We start from the raw sequence: 18,427 nt of genomic DNA, 5'->3' as shown, positions 1-18,427 counted from the left end.
CACAATTGACAGCTCATCTGGTCATAAGTACGGCTCTTCTATAATGTCATGGTTAGTAACATCCTTCAAAAGGCTTTCAGTGGTGTGTCCAACTGCCTCCCCCCAACAGCACTCACAAAGTAGCCTTGCTTGTATATGGATGTGTGTTATTATAAAGCATAATGCCAACATCCTGCCTTATTAGGATTTCTCTTCAAGTCATTGGAAGCACAAGTACTTTGAAACTGGTGGCATCGAATTATAATGCACTCAGCCTGGGCCTTTTGTCAATGGATACTTCAAAAGGCAGGCGCTGTTGGCCATCAGGAAATCCTGAAAACACTGGAGTTCATTTGAAAAAAGCTCCAGCCAAAGTTGGTCTTGCAAATTATCTCCGTGCTACCGCAGGATTCTTTTTATTTCCCTCATGGCACCAAAACACTTTGAATCCTACTCCCCTCCCTTCTCTCCCACAACACACACAAAAGGGGCTGGATCATCACTCACTGGGATTAAAGAAATGCTTAAGATAATGAGCTAGAGGAAAAATAGAACCACGGAAGTGGCTGCTCAGTCACGGGAGTTGGTCGTGTATGGCTCCGATCACGGGCCCCGTAGGAGCAGAGTTGACTCCATTCCTGGTGAGCTCACCCTGTCCAAGGCTGCCTGGCAGCATCCCTCCAGACCCCACAATTGGGCTTTTGGTGATCTCAGAATACAAGCTAGACAGGCACAAGGAAAAAGGGCAGAGAAGAGGGGACCAACAAATACCGCACATCAAAGGCCAGCAAATTTGAGAATGGAACGGGGATGGAAAGACAACTGAATTTGGAATCAGAAAATCCGGATTTGAATCCTAATTCTGTCACTCACTGCCAGTATGACCTTGGATAAATCACTTCTCTCTGGGTCTGTTTCTTCTTCAAAATGAGAGAGAGGGAGATGGCTTCTGAGACCACTTCCCACTCAAAATCTGTGGCTCTTTAACTATAGCATTCCAGAAACCAATTCAGTCATCAATGTAAAGGAGAAAAAGAAATGTGGTGTGGAGCAGAGATGAGGGCACAGGTGAGTCCATGGACTGTGGGTCCCCAAGAGTGTCCCTATGTGCTCTGGCTTCTGAGGGCACCTGGGGCGGGGCTGGCTGACCGCACTTGCCATCCCCAGTGGGAGCTGCTGTGGTCAGTGTGGACAGACAGGGCTGCCACTGCTGGTGTAGAAGAAAGCTGATCTCAACCCCCTTCAGCCTCGCGCATGGGACTCCAGCGGCTCCAGAGAGAAACCCTAAGTGACAGCTAGAATCAACTCTGGGAATAAAATGTAGGCAAAGTCAGGGTGCAGGCAGAGGAAGGGCTGGAAGATTTAGCCTTGGACGCCCAGAGCCTGCTCAGCAATGGCAAAGATTTAGGCCACAGTGACCTTCTTTCTAACTGCTATATCTTTTACTCACCCACCTAATTAACAATAGTCATAGTAATGAAAGCTAACATTTATTTAGCACCTACTATGTGCCAGGCACTGTGCTACGCACTTTCTTACCACATTTGGTCCTTGTAACAACTGTGGGAGGCAGGTGCTGTTATTATCAAACAAATGAGGACATTGAGGGGAAATGACTTGTTCAGGGTCACACAGCTAGTAAGAGTCTCAGGCCATATTTGACCTCAGCTCTTCCTATCACTGAACCACCTAGCTGTGTACAGCTCCCCTCAAGTGCCGTGCAGCAGATCTCTTTCAGAATAAGCAAGCCAGGCCCACTGGTATGGGGGGGAGGGAAGAGGCTGGAAGGGCTGCATCCTTCTTCATGACCAGTGGGATGTTAGAGATGAAAGGGGACCCCAGGGGCAACGTGCCCTCTCATCTCTGCTCCCCGCCGCATTTCTTTCTCTGCTTTACATTGATGCCTGAATTGGTTTTTGGAATGCTACACTTAAAGAGCCACAGATGTTAAGTGGGAAGTAGTCTCAGAGGCCATCAAGTGTCCCCCTCTCCCATTTTGCAGAACAGGAAACTGAGACCCAGAGAGAAGTGATAAAGTCCCACCGTTTATCACAAAAGAGAAAAGAATGCCCAGTAAAGCCAGGGGAGGGGGGAGTGGGAAGGGAGAGGATCGCAACTCTCCCCCAACACAGGTCTTACTATGGGGCACTCCAGTGTCTGTGAACAAACAGCTCAGGCTACAACAATATCACCAATAAAATGCCTTTCTGTCCACACACACACGAGGGAACATTGCCTCTTGTCAGGGGAGTCCGAGGTTCATTGGCACAGCTTTCCACCCTCTGTGCCCTCCTCATTACTCATCCTTTCCAATCCCTTTCTGACTATGTATGTCGTGTGGCATTGAGGAGACAGAGAGTTTTGTGTAGATAAGACTGCCCACAGGAAGCTTACGGTCCAGTGAGAAAATAAGAACCAGGCACAGATTGCTCCAGTGCCTAGTATTACATGACCAGAGCATGAGAAAGGTAGCAAACACATCTGGCCATGAGTCTGAGGGAGAACGTCATCACTGGCTGGCAGCAGGAGGTCTCTGAGTTACCAACCAGTATTTCCCTAGCTCTAGGAGGTTCAGCAAGTGCATTACAGATACCATCTCAGTGGATCCTCACAACAACCCTGGGAGGTAGGTAGTCTTACTGTCCCCATTTTATAGGTGAGAAAACTGAGACCCAGAGATGTTAAGTGAATTCACCTAGGCTCACATCGCTAGTCAGTGTCTGAGGCAAGATTTGAATCAGGTCTTCCTGAGTCCTGATGACTCAGGTCTTTGACACTCCAGTCACTGGGTAATGGTAAGAAAAGAGAATTCCATCTCCCCCATATGACCACTGAATCACGGGTCTGGGTCTGTGTGGAAGTGCCACTGTTTCTGGAAAGGATGACCAGGGAAGTGGAGATAGGGAGGGAGCCAGGTCCCAGTGAGTGCAAGAAGATTCAAGAAGCAAGAAAGGAAGAGGTTTAAGACAAAAGCAAGTTTGGTAATTATGACCCAGGAGTGCCAGCGAACACAGTGGGCAGGGCAGATAGGTCCAGCATGGTACAGTGGGGAAGAGGGTTGAAGCAGATGGGGGAAGACAGGAGCAGCTGAGAATGAAGAAAGGGCTTGTGCATCAGGAACCAGGAGTTCAGAATTATGGGGATAGAGTAAACAGAATGAGATGGCAGAAGTTGGCTAATCATTAGAAACTGAGTTCAGGGAGTGTATCTGTGGTTGGAGAGAAGTCTTTGGAGGGATGCAAGGTCTTCCCCAAGGTCCAGGTGGTGGGTCCAGGTTCAAGGCAGGTGGTGGGCAGTGTCAGCCTCTGTCTTATGGAGTCAAGGAGTCTGGTGAAGGGGCAGAAGGTGACAGCGCAAGGTGTTCCTGATGGGAGAAGGTTCTGGGGGCAAAGATGGAAGCTGGGAGCTGGGTTACTGAATGTGATTCCAGGAGCTGGAGATGACATGCTAAGAGGTCTCCAGTGGAGTGCTCCAGGGATCTATGCTCAGCCCCATGATATTTCCCACTTTTATCAATAGCTTGGTTAAAGGCACAAATGGTGTAGTCCTTAGATTTACAGATGACAAGCTGGGAGGTATGGCTCACACTGGATGAGAGCCCTGATCTAAAATGATCTTGACATTCTAGAACATTAGACAGGATTTAATGAGAAGAAAGTCAATAGGTATAAATGTGAGTCTTGCAATTGGGTACAAAAAATCAGCTTCAGAAATATATGATGGGGGAAATATGGCTTAGATGACAATTGTTCTGTAAAAGACCCAGGGGTCATAGAGGACCACAAGTTATATAAATCTGCAGTGAAACAGAGCAGCTTGAAAAGCCAATGAGATCTTGGGTTTCATTAGGATGGTCATAGCTTCCAGAAATAGGGAGAGGCCAGTCCCACTGTCCTCTGCTCTGGCCAGACCTCATGTGGAATGTTGTCTTTGGTTCTGGGCACCACAATTTAAGAAAGACCTCAAGAATCTGGAGTGACCAGAAAAGGGCAACCAGAATGCAGAAGGCCTTGACAAACAGTCAGATGTACAGTCAGAAATAGTACAAGGAACTGGGACAGTAAGCTGAAAACTTGGACTGTACCACTGGGTGATCCCAGCTCTGATAGGTGAGGTTTTGCCTTATCTTTTTTTTTTTTGGGGGGGGGGGCAGTCTCCACAATATTTCTCAACCATCTCTTTACCATACATACAGGTACCACCCCCATCTCTTTTTCCAGCATCCCTTTTTATGTTGTCTTCTTCCATTACAATGTCAACAAGTCCGTCAACAAGCATTTATTAAATGCCAACTGTATGCGAGTCACCATGGAGATCCAAGGACTGCCTTCCTTACTGGTATTTGTATCCCTGATGCTAGAACAATGCCTGGCACATGGTAAATGTTCCTAAATGATCACTCTGCCTGTATCTCTCAAGCAGAAGTCTGAGGTGGGACATGGGAACTCTTGAAATATGTGAAAACCTGTCACGTGGCAGAATGATTCGGTTTGGTTCTAATCATACCTGAAGGGCAGAGCCAGGAGCAAAGGGCAAAGAGGCAGATTTTATCTCTACGTGGAGATAAGCTTCCTGACTGGTGGAGCCATCCAAAGGTGGAGTGGACTGCTGTCAGAGGCGGTGGGCGCCCCCTCCTGGAAGGTCCACTCGCTGGGACCATTGTCATGGGGATTCCTGTTGAGAGGAGCTGGACCAGAAGGCTGGCGAGGTCCCTTCTGGAGCCCCCATCCACTGATTCTTGGGATGGTGTGTCATCCCATCTGGTCATGGAATGGGGTGAAGTCAATGAGCCTTGGTCTCCAGTTCTGATGTGGCATCTTCACTGGTGATATGGCAGAAGGCAACAGCTGTCAGCTCACTGTGTCAAAGCATCAGGATGGGGGCCAGGGAGTGTAGGGGGCTGTGCATGGAGCTCTAGGTCACAGCATGGCCCACAGACCCCCTGTTCCCATTCAAGTTCATTAGACCCACACACTGAAGGCAGCATTTTCTACTTGGGGAATGATCCCAACTGGGAATCACAGAGGAAGCCTGAAAAGTGAACTGTCCGGTTACTTTTCAGCACATGGGAGTGGGGGGGGGGGGGGGGGGTGCGGCCTGTAAGGATGTTACCTGACACACAATTCAGAAGAGTTTTAGGCTTATGTTGTGCTTGTGGTCAATCTCCGAGGAATGGTTGGGAACATTTGGGAAGCATTATGGGAAATCCGAGATGCTCAAAGGCCACTTTGTCTATGAACTATGCCTCCAAATAGTTTTTCAATCAGTTTGAATTTATGCCTGAAGCCTTGTGCAGGTAAAAACAGCAAGCACCATCTGGACAATTGTGGAGACCCACAGTCCACCAGAAAGAATGCTTCCCTTTGAACCATGGGACTTAAGTCCTCTTGGCTCTGCCATTTAACTGCCTAGTTTACCTTAGACAAGTCATTAAACTCTGGTCCTTCTCTGATAAGTAGTCATTCAGCCTTCACTTGAAGCCTTTGCCTGAAGACCTCCTGAGACATCCCATTCTCACGTAGGCCAGCTCCACTTCTATAAAGTTGGGCAAATCTCACTTGGCCTCAGACTCTTGATTTAATGAGGGAGTTGAACCTCAGAGTTGCTATGGTATCTTCCATCTCTAACTCTGTAACCCTATGAAGTTTTTTTTTAATGTGCAGCCCTGTGTGCATGTCATTGAAAGGACAAATTCTGTGTTGTTTCAGAGCATTGAAACATGAGTCCTCAGAAAGCCTTGGATTCAATATGATCAAATTTTTCTGAAGTTCTATAGCCTTGGAATGAGGTCAAAGACCAGAAAGAAAGATAACTGAACTTAGAATCAAGAGTCCTGGGTTCAAATCCTATCTCAGACACAAGCTGTGGGGTCATGGATAAATCATTTAAACTTTCAGGTCCTCAGCATTCTGCCCTGTAAAATGGGAACAAAAAACACTAGCCCTTCCCTATCTCAGAGGGCTATTATGAGAAAAGTTATTTTCAGACCCCTAAGACACTCTAGAGATTGTAAGCCAGGATCATCAGGGATAAAACTAAGGGCCAAGGGTGAAAGCTGGAAATGGACAGAAAATGCCCCCACATCATCCCAGAATAAAGAGAGCTTCCTCAGAAGATGGATCCCCACCCTTCAATAGAGGTTGTTGTTTTCTTAAAAGCCTGAATGGTCATTTGTCAGGTATATTGTAGTGGGAGTCTTTTCTAGGTATGAGTTGAATTGGATGCCCTCCAGGGTGCCTTCCAACTCTGAAATCCCATTATTCTGGTTCTATAATGCCTCCTGTGGTTAATACTTTCCATTGTACAGTACAAGCAACCCAACTCACTAGGAGACTCATTGTTCCGAATAACCAAAATTCTAAGTGGTTGTGGACAGTGAGAGAATTGACAACATAGAAATAAATGCTTGAGATTCTTTGCATTTATGCAACCGATAGTCTGGTTAGCAGAGGGGAGGGGGCTGTATGTCTAGAGACCGATTGTTCACCATTGTGGACAGAGTTCAGGAATTCAGTGGGGAGAACTGACAAAGTGATCTATTTGGCCAGGTGGAGCCTTCGACTCCCAAGTCCAGGCCGCATGATCTGGTAACCTGAGCACCCTGTAATTTAGCACATAGCTCTGGCAAGGTATCTGGAGTTCAAATGCAGAAGCCCATGCTGGAGGGATCATGCCTGTCCTCCCAGTCATTTAAGGAAATCATAAAGTCCATAAAGCCAAGAAACCAGATGGCTTCTCATGAAACCAGAGGCCACTGATATCCACAGGGACACACTTGAAGCCCCTACTAATCAATGTTGACAGGTGGTGCTCACCTGTGTTTGCTAGCAAGAAATAAATCATCATTCTGAAAAAATGGAAGTAAAAAGTACTTCAAAGGAATCAGGAGTTAGAAGGGAATTCAGTGGCCATCAAGTGTAACCCATTCATCAGCCTCCACTATACCCCAACAAAAGCCCATCCAGCCTTTTGTGAGAGCATCTAGTGACAGGGAACTCACTACCTGTTAGAGCAGTCTTCCATTCCACATGTAGTTAGCACTCATTTTTAACAAGCTCTTCATCGTATGGAGCAGAAGTCTGACTCCTTGCACTTTCCATACATTCTTCCACCCTCTGGATCAGAATGAGTGCAATTTCTCTTCAGGGTGGAAGATTTTCAAAGACTTGAAGATAGCCAAGCCTGTCTTTCCTAAGTGTCTTCCAGACTAAACTTCTTGAGTTCTTTCACCCAATCCTTTTCTGCCAAGAATTTCATTCCCCTCACCATCCCAGCTGACTTCCTATGGATATGCTCCATCTTGTCAAGGAAATTTCCCAAACATGGCCCCAGAACTGATCACAATACTCCAGATGTGTTCTGACCAGGAAAGAGGATGTTGAAAATATCTCTGCTTTATGCCTCCCAAGAAAAGCACTAGCTTCCTTGGTTGGGATGGTGACTAACACTGAGCTTTTAGTACCAATCTATAGTCTACCCATGTCTTCATGATCCTGAACTTAAGGACTTCATTTTTTAGACCCAAATGTAAGAGTTCACATTTATACTAATTTTATAAGGTTTTGTTTTTTAATTAATAAAAATCTATCCTCTCTCCTTTCCACCCCCATCCCAATAAAAAAGAAGGAAAAAAACTAATTCTTGTAACAACTATGCATAGTTGAGCAAAACAAATTCCCTCAAAGATTGTGTTCAACAAATACATGTCTCATTCTTCACTTTGAATCCACCGTCTGTCTGTCAAGAGGTAGACAGCATGCTTCCATCATAGGTTCTCTGGAATCATGAATCATTATTACATCAATCATAGTTCTTAAAACTTTCAAAGTTGTCCATCTTAACAGTGTTGTTAATAAATAAATTATTCTCCTGGTTCTGCTCATTGCACTCTTCATCAGTTTATAAAAGTCTAATAATTATATATAAATTTTTCCCCTGGTCCTGCTCACTTCACTTTGTATCAGTTCATATAAACCTTTGCAAGTTTCTCTGAAGCCATCCTCTTCACCATCTCTTACTGCACACTAGTAAGGGTAGCTAGGTGGCAAAGTGAATAGAATTCCAGACCTGGAGTCAGTAAGATTCATCTTCCTGAGTTCAAATTCAGCCTCAGACTCTTACTAGCTGTGTGACCTTGGACAAATCACTTAACCCTGTTTGCTTCAGTTCCCTTATCTGCCAAATGAGCTGGAAATGGAAATGTCAAACCACTCCAGTATTTTTGCCAAGAAAACCCCAAAGGGGGTCACAAAGAGTTGGACATGACTGAAAAATGACTGACTAACAATAAAAGCATTCCATCACATTCATAACTCATAATTCATCCATTCTCCAATATACATATATACTATATATATATATACACATATGTGTATATGTTAAGATATTCATCAGCTGTGCATGGCACTTTTACTAAAGTTGACCATGTACTAGATCATGAAAACCTTCCATACACATGTAGAAAAGCAGAAATACTAAACATATTCTTTACTGACAACATAATTTAAATTGCTAATCACCTTTGAAGAAATAATTCAAACTTCATTGAAGACTGGCTTTATATCCTAGAGTAATGGTACAAATCAATTCAATCAATCAATAAAATTGCCTCATCCCCTTAAAGTAACAGACAAAATGCTGCACCCAGAGAGTTACCAGGTGAGAACACATCTCGAAGGCTCACCAGGTGAAAATGGGGCCTGAGTATTGGCATTCAGGTGAAATGGGAAGTCCGTCCAGATTGGTTGGAGGATGTCATCCATCATGAGGCTTGTATAAAAGCATCAAGCACACTTGGAATGGAAGATTCAAACACCTGGTAGCATAGGCTGGAATCCTTACAGCCAAAAGCCTGAGAAGGAACCACTAGTTAGGGAGCTAAGCCCCAGCCTTGGCCCCACTTTCTTTCCTTGACCAGACGAACCTTGTGAACTTCAGAGAACCTAAGGATCTGGATTCTTTCACTGACACCCTAGCGGTGTCCATAGGACACCAACAGCGGGCAATGGCGTATGTATTGGTCAGTGCACAGACTGGACATTATGAGGTAAGACAGCTTCAGTTATACAAAGATCTTAGCAGAAAAGAGGAATAATTAAGGTGAATTCCAAAGGATGTAGTGCAACCAGGAGGAAGGAGTTAGCCTTTTGCTCTCTAAGCCTGAATCTCCTTTCCCCTGAACTGTATGTAAACTAGTGGGAGAATGTGTCATAGGCATTGGAGGGATGCTTTGTACCCCTGTACCATCCATGCAGTATATTAGATAGCCATTTATAAAGAGCTAATTAGGTTTGGCTAACATTGATATCAACTAATAATCTTGAAAAGAATTGTGTGGCAGGGGCTCTTAAAAGCTACCCCTAGATCCTGAAAGGAGATATAACAGGATTGGAAGAGTAGCCCCAAAGTATGGGGACAGTTGAACTACCTACCATAACAGTACAAAGTGTCTCAGAACTCTGAATCTATTGGAGGAATAGAAAATTACTATTGTTTTTCCCACCTTGATCTGTCATTTCTCTTTGTGAGGGTCACTCTTCATTTTTATACATACCAAGGTTAGCCTGCTTCCTTTGTCCCATCTATACATGATCTTTTGCCCATGTCTCAACCTCACAGCATACTAAAAGGAAAGGACTTCAGAGATCAACTAGTCTAACCCCCCTCATTTTACAGGTGAAGAAAATGACTCCCAGGAAGTTAAGCAACTAGTCCAAGGTCACACCACTAAAGAAGGAGGATTTGAGTTTGGGATTAACACAGAGAACCCCAACTGTCCTGAGGAGCTGTCCTCTGTGGACTGAAGAACAGGTTGGTTAGCTAAATGGAGAGGAAATCCTTCTCTGAAAATATACTCTCAGGAAAAGCCAGTAGTCATAGAATAGGGTTAAAAAAAATCCTTGGGAGTCATGCCTATGAGGGTAAAACCCACAAGGTCTAATGGGTGACCTTCTGCCTTCTTTACTAGGAGCTATAGAAAGCCTGATTCCATGCTTCTTGTCCCTCCCTCTCCCAAACCCACCCCCATGTGAGAGATAGCTTTTAGCCAGAATACATTTGAATGGTAAAATAATTTATGCCTAATTAGGGTGCTGGTTTTAAAATTAGAAGTTCAAACGCATAATCACACGGACTGCTTCATCTCATTGTCTTGCCTCTCAGGAGCTGCTGGGGATTTTCTCATTCTTTTCTGATTTCTGAGATGTTGAACTGGTCTCCTAACCTCTCTATAGTATTTTCCCCCTCCACTCTATTCTGTGCAGGGAAATCTTCCAAAAACATTGCTCTCATGATATCTCGCCTTCCTGCCCCCACAGGGGCAGCTAGGAGGCACAGTGGATAGAGGGCCAGGCCTGAAGTCAGGAAGACTCATCATCCTGAGTTCAAACCCAGCCTCAACACTTGCTAACAGTGTGAACCTAGGCAAGTCATTAAACCTGTTTGCCTCAGTTTCCGAATCTGTAAAATGAGCTGAAGAAGGAAATGCCAAACCACTCCAGCATCTCTGCCATGAAAACCCCAAATGGGTCCAAAGAGTCAGATGTGACTGAAACAATGGACCACTCAAAAGCCCACAATGGTTCCCCATTGTCTAAAAACACAACACAAATTCCATAGACATATTTGAAATCCCCCATAGCCTGGCCACAGCCAATTTTTCTAAACTTCTCTTCTTCTGCTCCCCAACACAAACTCCCCAATCCCACCAAATTCTTCAGTTTTCCAATTCCAAATATGCTCTTGTGTTTCCTACCTCTACAACTCGCTCGTGATTTTTCATCGTGAAATGCCATCTCTTTCCTTGCCAATAGAATATAAACTCCTTGAAGGCAGGACCGAACACATAGCAGGTGCTTTTAAAATGCTTGTTAATGTATTGATTGGTGTCTGCCCATCAGAACCTTAACCCTCCTTTAAGGCCCATGTTAAGGAGCACCTCCTCCAGAAGCCTCTTCCTGTCTGCCCCAGGTAGGAGTGCCCTTCCCTCCCCTGGGGATTCCTCCAGTGGCTTGTCCTGTTAGAAGCACAGTAATGGCCTTATGGCATCTGTGTGTATGTGTGTGTGTGTATACACTGTGTACACTCACTACACCGAGAGCCAATGAGGACAAACACTGTGCCCTCCACTCTCGTTGTACCATCGTAGCCTGGCTCAGTGCCTTCAATGTGGTGACTTTACCTAGTCTGTGATTGCAAAGGAATAAGGAGCTGCCAACGAGGAAACCCCCTCTTCTTCTATCTGTAGTCTGAGAGAGCTGCCCAGGGCCATTAGGAGATGAAGTGACTCCAGAAGAGTACCGACCCTGGAGTCAGGAGGGCCTGAGTTCAAATCCAGGCCTCAGACACTTAACACTTACTAGCCATGAGACCTTAGGCAAGTCACTTAACCCCAAGTTCCCCACCTTCCCCCCTCCAAAACAAAAGAGGTGAAGTGACTTGCCCAATATAAGTCAGAGTCAGGATTTGAACACAGGTCGTCCTGAGTCTGAGACCAATTATCTGCTACAGCGTGCTACTTCTACAGGAAATTCAATGTTTGGACAATGACTAGGAAACATGGTGCTGTGGAAAGAGCTTTAGACTCGGAATGAGGAGAAATGGGTTCAAAGGTCATCTCTGACAACTTAGTATGCCCACACACAAGTAGCAAAACTTTCAGAATATCAGTTTCATTATTTCTAAAACGGGTGTGACAGTTTGTGCTTTCTACAAAGCCGCACACTGAGTCAGCCTCAAAGCAGGAAGGTCCGGTGGTCAAGTCCCAGTAGGAAAGAAAAAGGGAAGAGACTGAGGTGCAGACTGAGGCATGAGGATGGTCTGACAAATGCCATCTTCTCTTGGGTCCGTGGAGAAGTGGAAGTTCCTGTACCAATGGGTAGAAGTTGGGGCTGTGGTCCCTGGTGGTCCATTAACTAGAGCACTTGGACAAGTCACTCCTCTCTGGCCCTCAGTCTCTTCCTCTGTGAAATGAGGGATGGACAAGATGTATCCCAAAGTCCCTTCCAGTGCTGTGATTCTCTATGATAACCATGGTAGCCTGGAGTGTTGAAGAGAGCTCTGGCCTTGGAGGCAGGAGGACCTGAGTTCATGTACTGTGTCAGATGTGTGACCCTGAGCAAGTCACTTAAGCTTTATCTGCCTCAGTTTCCTCATCTGTTTGAGAGAGTGGGTGTGATGATGACTGAGGTCCTTTGTACCTCTAAATGTGATCCTACAAACTACATCCTGAGGACTGTGTCTATATTCACATATCCATAGATGGGAGGGGGGCCTCAACGCTCTTCTTTTAGGGGAGAAGGAAACAAACCCAAAGAAGGGACCCTAGAGGTGACCCAGGCCAATCTCCCCATTTTATGGAGCATGTGGAGGTTGTGACTTACCCAATGTCAGAGGCAGGATCTGAACCCAGCTTCTCTAGATTTCAGAACCTCTGCTCTAACCACTGTGTCATGCTCTCTCCAGCCTAGCAAGCCAAGACTGTGTAACCATCTGTCAGGGATGTCCCAGGGGTGATTCCAGATTGAATTAGGCTGGGTCCTCCCTGAGGCCCCTTTCTTCCCTAAGATTTCTTGATGCAATTTTGAGCTTTCCTGGATTAAAACCACACTAAGGTTTGGGGGGGCACCCCACCTTTAAAGCCACCGTAAGCCTGAGGAGGTTAGGCAATGTCAAGCATCATCATCACTGGAGATGAACCCCAAGGGTTCTCTGCAAATGCTCTGTCCTTCTTCCAAAGTTTTACCACCAACACTGTACCAGGATCCCCATTTTATAATGTCAAAGAGGGCTCTGGCATCTTGTCCTGTGGGGCAGGCTTCCCCAAAGTCTTCTCACATTTATCCTGTCAGACTTGGCTCAAGGAGTTCATAAAAAGCAGTAAACAAAGGTCCCCTAGCTTGAGGGCATCCCAGCCCTTCACAGATCCCTGTCCCCTAGGGCCATGCTCAGAGGGATAAGTACTTTCATCACCATCACTAATCAGATAAGCCCTCAATCAGCAAACAGTTCTTTGGGAGTACCTATTACTTAGAGGCAGGTAGGTGGTTCAGTGGATAGAGCAGTGGCCTTGGAGTCAAAAGACCAGAGTTCAAATCCAACTTCACACACTGGCTAGTTGTGTGACCATGGAAACATCACAACCTCTGTTTGTCTCTGTTTCCTCAGCTGTAATATGGGGACAATGATAGCACCCACCTCCCACGATCAAATTAAGTCCAAGTTAGTTTAAGTGGGGAGAGAAGGCTCTGCCATGCAGGGGGATCCAGAAAGGCTTCATGGAGAAAGGTGGTGCTTGATGTTGGATTGCTGGAAGAAACGCATTCCTGGCATGAGGGCGGCATGTGCAAAGGTTCCAACAGAGGTGGGAGATGGAGTGTTTGTACATAAAACCCAAGGAGAAGGCCTTGGGCCCTAGAGAGCATGGAGGGGAATGATGTGTAAGGATATTAGGAACATTGGGTTGTGAAGGGCTTGAGATGCTCTACAGAGGAGTTTGGATTTGACCCTAGAAGCAATAAGGAGTCCCAGTAATTTATTGAGTTCATGAGTGATGTGGCCAGAACTATATTTTAGGAATATCACTTTGGCAGCTGTGTGGATGATGCACTGGAAAGGGCAGAGAGACATGAGTTGGGGAGGCCAGTTGGGGGGCTAGTGGCTGTGTGAGTGGAGAGAAGATGGGCAATCTGTGGACTGTGGAGGTAGAACCCACAAGATCTGGTGCTCAATTGGATGTCTGGGATGAAGGAGAGTGAGGAACCAAGGAGGAGTCTAAGGTTGTGACCCTGGCTAAATAAAAGTGTGGTGCCATTCATGGTCAGCAATAGGGAGGCTTTGGGGGAAAGTGAGTTCTGGTTTGGATAGGTTGAATTTGAAATGTCTCAGATCATGCAGTTGGAAACATCTGGTGAGTAGTTAGTGACAGGATTAGAGCTCAAAAAAAAAACTAGGGTTAATTAGATCAATTTTAGAATTAACTGAGATCATCACTGAACCCATAGGAGCTGATGAGGAAGGGGAAAGGGAAGAAGGAAAGAGAAGAGAGACAAGAGAAAGAGGGAGAGAGAGAAGAAGGAAGGGACAGAGAAAAAGAGGAAGGAGAGACATGTAAGGAAAGGCTGTAGAAATTAGATTCATGAATGAATTTAGAGAAGACACAAAGTCATGACATAAGTTATAGGTGGAGAGGGCATGTAGTGAGGTGCCTAAATAGAGGTCAGATGTTTTTCATGATGCTTGGGGCACATCTGCAAACGGGGTTAAGAATCTGGGCAGGACCTGATTCCCTGGGTTGTTGGAGAAGCAGACCATTGTTGGGCATGCAATGTGCTTTACAAACTTTAAATCACCTTAAAAAGTCATCAGTCATTAGGCTTGTTCTCATTCTCCTCTTGCTCTCGATGGAGTTCAGGCCAACTCGGGGGAGAAGTCCCTATCCTGCTACTATTCTTTGATGCTTAATGCTCACTGGGCTCTCTTGCTGACATCAGACAGCAACTTAGCGGGAGAGTTCATCATCTGGGGGCTCTCCAAAAGGGTCCCACACCCTTGGCAGAGGGAACCATGGAAGTAAAATGCCATGTGTTTTTAACTTCTATTCTGCCTCCATATTTTGAAATAATTTACATTGTTTTGTAGTGGGCACTGTTGTTAAATTTTTGTTAAATAGAATATATTAAAAATATCTAACATAAAATATACCAAAATAACATAAATATAAAATACAATAAAAATCTAACATAAAAAACAACTAACATTTATATAGCACTTTAAAGTTTGAAGATAATATCTCATCTGATTCTTACAACAACACTGGGAGATAGGTATTATTGTAATCTCTATTTTACAACCAAGGAAACTGAGGCAGAAATGAAGTGAGTTGGGGGAGGCCAGGTGGCTCAGCGAGTAAGAGCACCAGTTCCAGTGTCGGGAAGACCTGGGGATTGAATCTGGGCTCATATACTTAGCACCACATCCAGAAATAACTGGCCCTGTAACCTTGAGCAAGTTAACCCCAATTGCTTCAAAAAGAAAAAGAAATGAAGTGACTTGCCCAAGGACATGCAGCGCATTAAGTGTCTGAGTCAGGATTCAAACTTTGGTCTTCCCAACTCCAAATCTCAGCTGCATCACCTCAGCTGCCAAAGTTAAGTGGAGATGCAATTGGTGAGCTTTGATTAAGCACCAGGTTTTGTGCCAGGGCATGTAAACAGACAGACAAAATTAAATTTCCCTTGCTCACATTCTTAGAGGAAAGACAACACATACACATTGTAAAAACAAAATCAACAGGAAGCATTTGGGGAGGGAAGAAGGAAGGGAAGCAGAAGGTTGGAGCAGTAGAAGGGGGCATTTGAGCTGGGTCATGAAGGAAACAAGAAATTCTATGAGGCAGAGGTGAGGAGGGAGGGCATTCTGGGTGTGGGGCATGGCCAGTGAAAAGTTATGGAGATGGGAAATGGGGTGTTTTGGTGTGACAAATACAGAAAAGGACAATTTGGTGGAACATAGAGTGTAGGAAAGTGGCTGATGTATAATGAGACTGGAAAATTCAAGTAGGGATGGGTTGTCAAAGATTGTAGAGGCATTGGAGAGCCAGGGCAGTTTGTGTAGATGGGTGATATGGTCATTTCCATGCTTAAGGAAAATAAGTTTCCACAGGGGAAAACACAGAATTTGGAGTGTGAGGACCTGACCTCAAATCTCACAGCTGCCATGCAGGTTCTATGTGAGCTCGAGCAAGTCACTTGACCTCTATCAGTCATTCTTTCCTCTTCTTTACAATGAGGAAGTTGGGCTGCGTGACCTTGAGGTATCTCACAGTGCTGAGACTCCTTTGAAGAATGCTACGGTCCAGTCCCAGCCTCTTCCCACTGGCCACCAAGGGAAGGGCTAAGAGAGCTGTTTGTCCCACAACAGATAGCAACACAACAAGAGAGGAGAGGAAAAGACACCAGGATGGAAAGACCCGAAGCCAAAATCTGGATATTCATGTTGCCTTAAATATAATTTGTGTTAGTTACATTTCAGCCCCTAATTTATACATAACGTGGTTGACAAAGAATTACATTATAACAAAATTAGCTGGCGTGATTAGCCCAGCGTATGTGCTGCTGATTAATACCAAACAGAGAGCTCAGTAATTAAGATCTGGGAGCTCTGTATTTGGAGGCTTTTGTCATCTTTATTATCTGCTTAACGAGGGCTCCATCCTCACCTCCCTTCTGATTTGGTGTTGGCCAGTAGTCTCCATTAATTCCTATTTATTCCTTCAAATTACCTTATTCCAGTTTTTGACACTTTGCTGAAGTCCTATACTAAGTGATCCAGATTGGGAACTTTTCCTTCTCCCCCTAACCAGCCCCTGCTCCTAACTTCCTTGTGTCTATCAAGGGCACCACCAGCCTCCCAGGGGTTCATGTTCACACCCTGGAATTCATTTTTAATCCCTCAGTCTTCCTCATCCCACATAGCCAATGAATTGCCAAATCTCATTCAGCCCACCTCTTTTCCACTAATATGATCAACAAGTATTTTTTAAGTGCTTGCTGGGCCAGGTGCCAGGCACTGTCCTAATTGCTAGGACTATGTATACACCACCTTAGTGGGGAAGAAGGTCTCCCTTCTTTCCAACTCTCTTTCCAACCCTTCTTCTGCACAGCTGTTGAATTGATATTCCTAAAACGCAGATCTTACCACATCACTACCTACTTTAATATTTCCAGAAGATCCTTCATTATTCCAGGACAAATTGCAAAATCCTTGGCCTGGTATTTAAAGCCCTCTACAATGTAGTTCCCACCCACATTTCCAATCTTCTTTCATGTTGCTACAATGAGAGACTTCCCAAGACCATCCCTCATGGGAAAGTGCATCATGCTTAGTTCATAGAATCCCCATGTAGGCAAGGGCAGCCTGCTCCCAGGAAGGTAGAATGGCAGCTAATGAAAGGACCTTGCACCCTGATTCAAAGCATGGGCAGGTATTGTTTCCAATCTGTTTTACATGTTAAGAAAAGTAACCTTTTGGGGCAGCCAGGTAGCACAGCGAGTAAGAGCACCGGCTCCAGTGTCAGGATGACCTGGAGATCGAATCCCGGGCTCAGGCACTTAGCACCCACCCAGAAACACCTGGCCGTGTAACCTTAGGTAACCTAAGTTACTTAACCCCAATTACTTAAAAAAAAAAAGAAAGAAAAGTAACCTTTTTATTGACAGTTGAGCTGGAAGTGAGACAGATGACAAAAGGCACTGCATGGGAGATGCAGTTCTTCTTTGTCCTTGGCTGCAGTGAGTGAGGAGTACTGTAAGCCTCCAGGTAGGGACAGAGACCAGCAGCCTTAATCTCCTCACCTGAGCCACCACCACGTGGTCCACGAGTACATTGTTTCTGTGGTAGCCATTCTTCACTACCATTAGGTGAAGGTGTTATCTAATAAGGCTGCAACCTCGTGATTCAAAAGATCAGGACAGTCAGCTGCTGGACAGCTGGAAGTGAAAACATGTGCCACATTTTAGGAACAGCCAAAGTCAGTGAGGAGCAAAGTCTCAAGTAATCTGCATGGCCACCCATCAAAGAAGTAGGTCAGGAGCAGCTGGAAGGGAGAGGGGAGCGATCTGCTGTGCTACATTGGGAGATGAACTTGAGGGAGTGAATGCCTTATTTTTAAAAAGTAATACAAATTTGAATACACTCTTCCCAAAGACTACGAGGACAGAAGGTGACCCTGAGTGTTGGTGCGGGTACTGGGGAGGAATGCTCTGTGACTTCTGTTCTTTCTCTGTCTTCTCAGTAAACGTCTATTTGTAAAAGTTAATTGATGTTAATTAGTTAAATTATAATGGCTTGCTAACCACTAGATGTATCGATGAAATAATAATGACAGCTAGCGAGCATTCGTGTTGTGAGGCTTGGAAAACACTTTCCATGTATCATGTTGTTTGATCTTACAGAAGCAGGCACTCTCATTACCCCCATTTTACAGGAGATACTATGACTGGGGGTTAACTCTGGGAAGGACACAAAAGAATGGGGCCCACAGCTAATGGCCTTAGAGAAGAACCATACCAACTCCTCAGGGGCCTCGGACTTGCCTGAAGTCATGACTCGTCAGTGAGAGTGGGGATTGAGATAAGAAGCCCGAGAGCTATAAAGGCCATATGGTGGCTCTTCTCCTTGGACTGCCCATCATGGATGTGGCCACACATGCTGATGCATATTGCAGCTCTAATGCTTTGCCCTGGCTGTCCCCCATGTCAAGAATATACTCTGCACACACACACACACACACACACACACGCATGCATGCACATGCACATGTGCGCATACAGAGACACACATGTAGACACATGCATACACAGAGATACTCAAACACACGCACATACACAAACACACATATGCACATACACATGTGCACATACAGACACAAATACACATGCTTTCACAAACA

General features: G+C 45.2%; 1 long non-coding RNA gene across 1 annotated transcript in view; it reads right to left on the bottom strand.

Moving 5' to 3' along the window:
• Window positions 1–17,186: 17,186 nt before the first annotated feature.
• Window positions 17,187–18,427, bottom strand: part of LOC138173146 (uncharacterized) — a 3,399-nt gene continuing 2,158 nt past the window's right edge. The window contains exon 3 of the long non-coding RNA XR_011171337.1: window positions 17,187–17,465. This is a non-coding gene — a long non-coding RNA (uncharacterized lncRNA). The remainder of the gene's footprint in view (window positions 17,466–18,427) is intronic.

This window comes from Petaurus breviceps, unplaced genomic scaffold (assembly GCF_028583685.1).
Source record: "Petaurus breviceps papuanus isolate PSGF00001 unplaced genomic scaffold, PetGlider_PUasm1.0 567, whole genome shotgun sequence".
Lineage (NCBI taxonomy): Eukaryota > Metazoa > Chordata > Mammalia > Diprotodontia > Petauridae > Petaurus > Petaurus breviceps.
Note: the sequence above shows the minus strand (reverse complement) of the source record. Positions and strands in the feature narration are given on the sequence as shown.